The sequence below is a fragment of the Parasteatoda tepidariorum genome, chromosome 4, assembly GCF_043381705.1.
Source record: "Parasteatoda tepidariorum isolate YZ-2023 chromosome 4, CAS_Ptep_4.0, whole genome shotgun sequence".
Lineage (NCBI taxonomy): Eukaryota > Metazoa > Arthropoda > Arachnida > Araneae > Theridiidae > Parasteatoda > Parasteatoda tepidariorum.
Window position 1 is genome coordinate 10,199,333 of NC_092207.1, and position 9,792 is coordinate 10,209,124.

Here is a 9,792-nt window from a genome sequence, read left to right on the forward strand (position 1 = left end):
TCATTCTAAAAAAATTAAATAAATATAATTTTTAGTTAAATGAATGGTATAAAAACAATGGTAATAATATTTAATTATTTAAAAATTTATCGCAGAAACTTTCCGAAAATTTCATTAAAAATACCTATTCCAACAAATTGAATTAAATTCAATGCAAATTCATAGAATAAATTTGAAATATTATTGAAAGCAATTTTATTTTATATTATTTTTTAAAGTGTTATTCGGTATTATAAAGTTCTTTGGAAAATAGCGAATAATAGGTAAAAAATTGATAAATTCAGGATAATTTACTTGTTTATTTTATATAATTTTTTTTAAACTTCGTTTTCAATATTTTCGATAGTTTAGCGTGAATAATGTGTTCTATTTATAGAAACAATCTTTCTTTGTTAAAGTGTGAATAATTGCTGAAAAGGGGGCGGAAATGGATCGGGACGGCACACACACGTCAAAACCACGTAACTCCTTTTAATATTATGCTATAATTTTCAAACTCGACTCCTAAATAGGGTTTAATGTGCCAAACAATCGTACCAAAGGAAATTTTTTAGACCAGTTAGGGTTCCCACAATGGCCCAAAAACCTTTTTAGACTAACCGTGTATGGCGTGGCCTAGTTGTTAGGGCTGTTCGCGAGTAAGATTCGTTGAGCTGAGTGACCTGGGTTCTAATAGTGGCTGTAGTCAAATTTTTAAATTTTTTTAATAGTGTTTTTCCGTATTTTGAAGTGTTCTATATATTATAAATATTTTTTTCTTTGGAAAATAGTGAATAATAGATAAAAACGGATAACTCCGGAGCCTCGGTAGTGGCAATTTGTTGCTTTTTATCGCTTAAATCTATCGTTAAAAATTGGCTATCCCACTCAGAACAGGCTCTTTAAGAAATTTCCCGCGATTTTTCAAATTAACCCTATTGAGCCACCCCCTTTTATTTGTAGCTTTGTCATGTTATGGGATTAAAGTTTATCTACAATTATTTCCTTTAGTACGGGATATAGTAGGTTGTAGTATAGTATGACCTAGATTGAATATATAATAGTTTAAACAACGAGGAAATATGGTGCCATTTATAAATACAGTGTATGAGCAACATTTTCTTACTTTTAACACTTTCACTATATAACACACTCAGAAGGGAAAAAAAATGTAAGTGAAGGAATATTTTTAGGTCACAATATCGTAGATAAATAAATAATTATTTCATTAAATTTTACTTTTAAATGGTAACCATGTCCGGGATTCGAACCCCCAACCCTCGGGACTTGCAATTTGTTGCTTTCTATCACTTTACCCAGCTGATTTCACTTGGCCATCCGACTTATAACAAACTTTAAGTAATTTCCCGCTATTTTTCAAAGGAATCATATAGGGCTACTTTACACTTCGTGCATATTTTTACATTTTTTTCACCAGTAGAAATCTTCATCAATCAACCTGAAGTTTTTAATATTACACCTTCGGCAGTAATTGCTTCTTTTGTTGAGTTATAAAAGAAAGTTTCAAACGCATAGTTCTTCTGTAAATTTAATAGATTCAATTAAATTAACTTGAAATGACACTTATCCGAATTCCACAGTAAAAAAAAATTTTGATGGGAACCCACACTTTTATAAGGTAGATGCTTGAATTTTTAAAGCTATAAAACTGCAAATTTGAATAATTAGTCAGGAGACATTCGAAATATTTTTATTTAAAACTGAAATTTCATTTTTTTTCCAACAAAATTATTTTAAATATTGATTCTATCTTTTATTCCGTTGAAATTTGGAAGTATTAAAAGTAAGATTCCCGAACCTTATTTTGGATCTAGCGACGACTTATTGTAAATTAGAATGAAAAGGGTAATAATGTCATGTAGATTATCTTAAAGGATTAATTATTCGCAAATTTTGTTTAATGTATGTTAGATTAAGCCGAATTTTTACAATAATAATCTTTGTGTGACTACGTTGTAGTCGCAAATTGAATTTGTTTTAAAGATTGAATTCGCATTGATGAAGGTAGTGGGGCATATTTGACTTCGTAAATTCTGTTACTGAACGAACATCTATTGTTAAACTATGAAATTTTTTTTTACTTAACTTCATTTTATAATTATGTTACAGTGAATTCACCAAAATCAAAAGAATGTCGACTTTCACTGAGGAATGTCAACAATCACATTGTCGCTTTGGTGAATGTCCGAAATACTTGTTATATAAGATTTGATATTAATTTTTCAATGATATTATTATATTTTTTCGATATTTTAATATTTGCTGAGGATATACTTAGAGAAACATCAATGTTTGAAGTACCGGTTAAAGGCATATTGGGCAAGGGCACTGTACGTAAAAAGCATTGATGAAGGACATACCGGGCAAATGTATACTAGGCAATGGCACTGAACTAGATCTAGTATATATCTCGGACATTTACTAAAGCGACTATGTGATTGTCAACATTCACCGGTGGAAGTCAACAACCACCTATTTCAGTCACTCACAATAACAATTACATATCCTCTTCTTCAAAATATGTGTATTTATGTAACCTATGCATTATTAGGATTACAAACATAGTTACTGAGTTACGAAAATTAATATAAAACTACAATTATATTTCAAGTCAAAAACTTCATTTCCATATGTTTTTAGGATTTGTAAAAGTTATACTATTTGTAAGGGTTCGTACTCATCGGGAAAAAAATAAATAACTGGTATCAATTTTGTCATAAAAAAGCTAAAAATTTCTTGATGTTAGCTTTCACTGTCGAATCAAAATTGCAAACCTACCACCTTCGGATCTATACATATTTGCTTAGAGAAAATAAAATATTTTGGTAGCTATAAATATAATAATATAAAAAAAAGTATATTAATATTACTACCACTTTTTAATTTTTTCCAGGTACGTATGAACCCTACTTGAGGAGGAAATATGAATTACTTTTATTGATAAACCATTAAAAATAGTAGAAAAAAACAAAATTCACACCAACTTCTAAGAAAAACAAAATAAATTGGCCGAAAGGGTTTTATTACGTACAAAAAATTTTGGGCGCACAGTGCAACTCAGAATATATATGAATAAATAAGAATAGATAATAACAAAAATCATCAACATATGTACAAACGTCTTCTTAGACAGTATGTCTTCTTAGACTGTAAAAAAATAATGAATTAATTATTAATTTTTATTATTGCAGAGTAACTTAAATAATATTTATAGTAATAATTAACTATAATTTTCTCTAGTTTGTATTATTCTGTTATGAGCTTTGTAAAAAGTAAGTGAAAAAGCAAAGAATGGTTAAAACCTCCATCAATTCTGAACCCCAATGTTTCATGGGATCGAACTTTTAAAGCCAATAATTGCTCATCAGAACTCCTAATATTTGGATTTCGAATAATTCCATCAGCCAGTGTGCTATCAGGAATCAGAGAAGTGCTGATATCATTTAGACAATTATCACCACCTTTTTCTCCGCGTTGATTTCCAAGATCGTTTTTCGTGAAAATGGATGATGCAGTTTTAGCTGATATGAAAACTAAAATCACATTTACATATCCACGAAAAAGAGAAGCCAGAGCTCTTATTCGCGAAGAAAAAGGAGTGATATTCAATACGTAAAAATTAAATCGGTCAAATATGTTATGCAAGCATTTAAGATGTAATTTATATAATGAGTTATTGGATAAAAGAAGTGCACAATCTTTAATTGAAAATTGGTATGATAATACGCATAATATGCTGTTTAAGTGATATTGTTATGAAAGAGGTTGTCACATTAACCAATTTTGTATTGAAATTGTTATGAACGGAGACAATTTTATGAACCGTTGAACAGTCAACCTAATTTTAGACTTACGACTACTAATATTTAATGCCGTAGTCTAGTAATTTTGAACCCAACGCAGAAGACAAGGGAACTCCTGGATCAAGTATTGGGAGAAAGTTTCCTCCGTGGAGAACTTTTTGATGAAACTAGCCCGCATTTGTGTTACCTGGAAAGGAAAACCACAAAAAATTCGCACGGATAGCCTGATGGCAAGGAGACTCTAATCCATGATCCGTCTAGCCCTCAGGATATTTTATGTCAGCACAGTGGTCGGTGCAAGCCAGATGCGTAATTCGTATCGACCAGCTATCGCTGGGGTTCCAACCCTGTCCACCTCATTGGAAGGCGAGCGCTCTATCCCCTGACCCATCACAGTTCAATTTTAGGATATTAGCGATTCCCGAAAAACAAAATTATGTGATATTTTAATTTATTAAAACAGATAACAATATGAAGGTAATTTGTCTGCCTAGTCACTAACATATTTTCCTTAGATAGCCGCGGTAAGAAAAGTTTATTTTATTTAGAAGTTTGTCGTTACAAGTTAAATTATAATTTCCATTCTGTTACATTGCTCAATTAAGTTTCTTAGGTAAGGTTTCAGCTATAGTTTTTCTTTCGCTCTTAATAAAATGCAGTTACAAGGGAAGCTAAAAAGAATGATCTATTTTATTGATGAAATTAAGGTAAGACTGATTAAACTGGCATGAAGTTAAATATATTTCAAGGTTACCATTCTTTGGCATTGCCTCATTTTCAACCTACAGGTTGAATCGCTTCTGGTATCCGTAAAATTTGCCCTTGTTCTCGAAGAAGTTCCAATATTTTTCTCCTTTAGGTTTTGGCAAGTGAGAGTAGAAATCGATCTTCTTTTTGATCATTCCTAAGAAAAAAACAAAAGGCGGTCAAGGGTACTTGGAGAGAATCATCTTAATTATTTTTTCAATGGTATAAATAAAAAATCAAGTGATTAGTAATTGTATATACGAAAATAAGTGTTATTCAGTGTTCAGTAAGTGTAATTTTAGGATTTAAGCAAAAAAATTATTCTTAATTTTTTTTTTTAATAAAACTTTATTAGGTTACTATTTTAGGTACGATACAATATGCAATGCTTAGTAGCGTTTAATCAACACAAAAAAAAATATCTTTCATGCTATAATGTAATTAAACTCCAAAAATCACATCATAATCTCTAACAAATATGAGAAAAGCATAAACGCAATAATGAGGGATTTATTCTAATCGAAATTAAAATATGTATTTTAAGTTCAAAATTCTTTTTATCACTAAAAACTTATTAGGAAGGTTTGTGCAAAATGAAAGCTGATAAATGCTTTTTCAATCATAACTTCGATTTTACAATTCATTTCTTTAAATAATATAGTACTGCTCAACTTTTTTGTTGCGTGCACTCAATATAATTTTATATTGTATAAACAAATCAAACTATACATGTTTTTCTAAGATGTTCTCACTTTTTACTATATAAATTACGCTAATAATTTATGTTCAAAAACGTCATGCTCACTAGTTCTGGTTCATCGCCTTTAGCATTTAATTTTTATTTACCTAATAAAGAATAAATAAAATTTTAAAACTACGTTTTTCAAGGAACTGAAAAGATTAAAATAATTCTAATTTAGTCACAGTGACAACGAAAAACGTAAAAGGCATCACTTTTGAAATACGTGATTGGAATTTATTGTTGAGATGTATTTATTAAGGTGATGATACATAGTACGTTTTTCATTTTTAAAGAGACCAAAATATATTTAGAAAATAGCATTTTTCCGAAATTTTATTTGTTTTAATTATAATATTTTTAGCTTTGTATTTGTTGGTGAATTTCGATTGGCGATAAAAGATATATAAATTGTATCGCTAAGCTAACTTGCTTAGTAATCATTTAACTAACTTAATATGCTAACTTGCGCAATTTACTTGACATCATCAGCTAACCTGTATTGTTATAAGGCACAGAGTTACAGTTGACATTTATGCCCTCTTAATAATCGGCAGTTTATCAGAATTTAAATTGAAGTCTCTTTGTCGATAATATCGCGATAAACTTTCCTTGTAGAGATCAGGAAATAATTGCAATTTGTATTGTTCCCTAAAGCAGATCTTCAATAGAAATTAGGATGCTCTAGTTCATAGCAAAACAGTTGGATTTTTGATTGAACATAATATCGTGATAAATTTTGTTAATGGCGGTTAAGAAAAGAAAGAAAACGACTGCAATTTAAATTGTCTTCCAGCATGTAACTGCATCTCAAATTTTAATTGTTTTAGCTGTGAGAAAAAATTTGAAAATGTAAATTGAAAAAAAAAAAAAAAAAAATTGTAGATAATATTACGATAAATTTTATTTGCAGTAATCTGAAAACGATTCTAAATTTGCTTTATTTTATTTCACCTATAGAAAGTTGAGTGCTTTAGCTAATCGGGAAGTGGTCATACTTTTAGGTGCATGATTCCATCGCCACGGTTACGAAAGCAAGTAAATAAAAACGCAGTAAAAATATTCCAGAATTATTAAGATATATTATTATAGTTTTATACTAACTCAAAGCAGTTTAAAAACTAAGCATATGAACACTATTGTTTTTGTAGGAATTAGCTGTGAAAATAAAAATCCAATGTGCGAAACATTAAACTACGAAATACGTAATTAGCTATTAGCAATAATCAAATGAAACTTAAATTGAAATATTTTTAAATCCAAAACTTACTGTGGAAGGACAAATTGAACAATACGCTGTCTTCGTTGTTGTTGTGACACAAAGCGAGATGGTATATTCCACTGTCACTCAATTTATGTTTTTTGAAGGTAATGGTGACAGTATCATTAGCGACAGCAACTTCAAACTTTTTCACTCTCTTTCCTTTACGGTAGAGTTTCACACTTGAACCAGGAATGACATCTGGAAAAGAGCAAAATAATAAATACAGTACTTAAATGCTATTATTATTAACACAGGGTGTCTACGAATAATGTCTCCAGAAGGAAATAAGAAGACCAAGTTTTGTTGCATGTCACAAACTGAAGGGATTGTATTTATTTTAAACCTGAACGTGGGTAAAGAAAGCAATCTCTTAATGTAATTCGAACATCATAAAATAAATTCTGGTATAAACATTTCTCGTGTAAATATTTTAATTATATTTTACAATGTAAGATACTTTTTAGGGGATAAATAACAAAATTTATCTCTCTTTTTTATCGCATTAAAATTCCTAAAAAATCGTTTAAAATGTTTATTTTCATTAACTTAAAAAAAAAAAAAAAAAAAAAAACTATATTATGTTGTTCATACCTGTCCAAGTGAAACTTTTTATTTAGTCAAACAAAGAGATATAAAGTGAACAATTCGACTTGAATGCATCTTGTTGAATACATTTTGTCCTAGTAAGTTTTCAGAGATAAATAAATAAATAAATAAAACAGGTGCCGTAGTCTAGTAATTTTNAAGCAGTTTAAAAACTAAGCATATGAACACTATTGTTTTTGTAGGAATTAGCTGTGAAAATAAAAATCCAATGTGCGAAACATTAAACTACGAAATACGTAATTAGCTATTAGCAATAATCAAATGAAACTTAAATTGAAATATTTTTAAATCCAAAACTTACTGTGGAAGGACAAATTGAACAATACGCTGTCTTCGTTGTTGTTGTGACACAAAGCGAGATGGTATATTCCACTGTCACTCAATTTATGTTTTTTGAAGGTAATGGTGACAGTATCATTAGCGACAGCAACTTCAAACTTTTTCACTCTCTTTCCTTTACGGTAGAGTTTCACACTTGTACCAGGAATGACATCTGGAAAAGAGCAAAATAATAAATACAGTACTTAAATGCTATTATTATTAACACAGGGTGTCTACGAATAATGTCTCCAGAATGAAATAAGAAGACCAAGTTTTGTTGCATGTGACAAACTGAAGGGATTGTATTTATTTTAAACCAGAATGTGGGTGAAGAAAGCATTGAATCTCTTAATGTTACTATTTAGAATATCATTAAAAAAAATTCTATTAAAAAAAATTCTGTTAAAAACATATCTCTTGTGAATATTTTAATTATATTTTACAATGTAAGATACTTTTTAGGGGATAAATAACAAAATTTATCTCTCTTTTTTATCGCATTAAAGTTCCTAAAAAATAGTTTAAAGCGTTTGTTTTCATTAACTTTAGAAAAAAATAAATAAATAAATAAATAAAAAACTATATTATGTTGTTCAAACCAGTCCAAGTGGAACGTTTTACTTAGTCAAACAAAGAGATATAAAGTGAACAATTCGACTTGAATGCATTTTGTCTAATACATTTTGTCCTAGTAAGTTTTCAGAGATAAATAAATAAATAAATAAAACAGGGCCGTCACAACTGGTAAAAATGGTAAGGAAAGATTAAAAAAACAAAGTGTATTTACTTTTTCCCATCTGCGAAAACATATCTGATATTTAAAAGTAATGTATTTAAACTTTTCCAACCCATTTCTCGATATTAAAGTTAATTTAAAACACTTTAAAATTAAAGCAACGTTACCCTGTAATAACTAAGTAGTTTTATAACCACTCTTCACGTTTTTGGGTGCAACTTTCACCTCAAAAAGATGCAAGTAATTGCGCGAAATTTTGGAGCATATGCATTTTGAAAAATATATTTTAAAATTTTTTTTCTCTAAATTTTAAAATACTTCAATTCAAAAAATTATTATTAAAAAGAAAGCTTCCATTTACTTCAGTTGTTTATTTGTGTGTAATTGTAGACTAATAAGTTACATTTTATCACCAAGTATCACATTCATTGGACTGTATTACGTTTTAAATAAAAGTTAAGAATGATACTCAAAAAACTGTTTTTATTTTATTCTTATGTTTAGTTTAAAACTAAATATTGGTCATAAATTATTGGTATAATAATTTGGAAAACAACATGTTTCGAAGAACTAAATGATTAAAAATGTAAAGAGGATCGGTAAGTTCGGCTATTTATTTTCAGGGCTGAGAAATAATTTGAGTTTCATGCGTATCACAGTAACCTGATGTAAAACACTTCTGTGCTCTGCTCTCTATGTTTCAGAAGCAGTTTTTTACTATATTTTTTAATTGTATTTAATAATGGTCGGAAAAAAAATTGAAGTGTAAGATATAAAAAATTTATTTTTCATCAGAAGGTGATATATCCAAAATCTTTAGTACCACTTAAACACGCTTTCACCAATTTCTTCAAAACTATACATGTCACCATATTCGAATTTAGTACCAGTTATTTTATCTTCCCACCATTGGGTTGTTACCAGCATTTCTTCAGTTCATGAGATGGCGATATTCCCGAAAACTTTAGTACCACTTAGATAGCTTTTTTTTTCACTTTATTTCATTTTTTCGTGGTTTCTAACGCCACTTTCAATCTCAACAAGTAAATCTGACTTAAGTTTCTAGAAATTGGTTCCGATAGGCTCTCATTAAATTCTTCAAAACTATACCTGTCGCCATTTTTGAATTTAGTACCAGTTGTTTTATCTTTACACCATTAGTTTGTTACCAGCATTTCTTCAGTTCATGAGAAGGCGATATACCAGGAAAACTTTAGTACCACTTTAATAACTTTTTTCACTTTATTTCCTTTTCCGTGGTTTCCAATGCCACTTTCAATCACAATAAGTAAATTTTATTTTAAGTTTCTAGAGATTGGTTCCGACACGCTATCACCAATTTCGTCAAAACTATACCTGTCGCCATTTTCAAATTTAGTACCAGTTGTTCTATTCCGTGAAAAGGAATAAAAAAGGTAGAAGGACTAAATATAAAATTTGAGCTCATTCGGTCGAATAGTTTTTGAGTTGTTAAAATTTAAAAAGGCTGTATTTTTTAAATTTGGAATTCTCTAGAACTAATTGACAATTTCATTCAAATTTTGCATTTTCCCTTTAAAAGTTGCATCATTAAATA

The 9,792-nt window shown here is 29.2% G+C and overlaps 1 long non-coding RNA gene across 1 annotated transcript; it reads right to left on the reverse strand.

Annotated features, from left to right (window-relative positions):
* Positions 1-3,008: 3,008 nt before the first annotated feature.
* On the reverse strand, positions 3,009-6,822 carry LOC139425338 (uncharacterized). The gene is made up of 3 exons (XR_011636533.1): positions 6,560-6,822; positions 4,558-4,707; positions 3,009-3,147 (listed from the first exon to the last, which is right to left on the reverse strand). It is a non-coding gene; the product is annotated as an uncharacterized lncRNA (long non-coding RNA).
* Between the last annotated feature and the right edge of the window lie 2,970 nt (positions 6,823-9,792).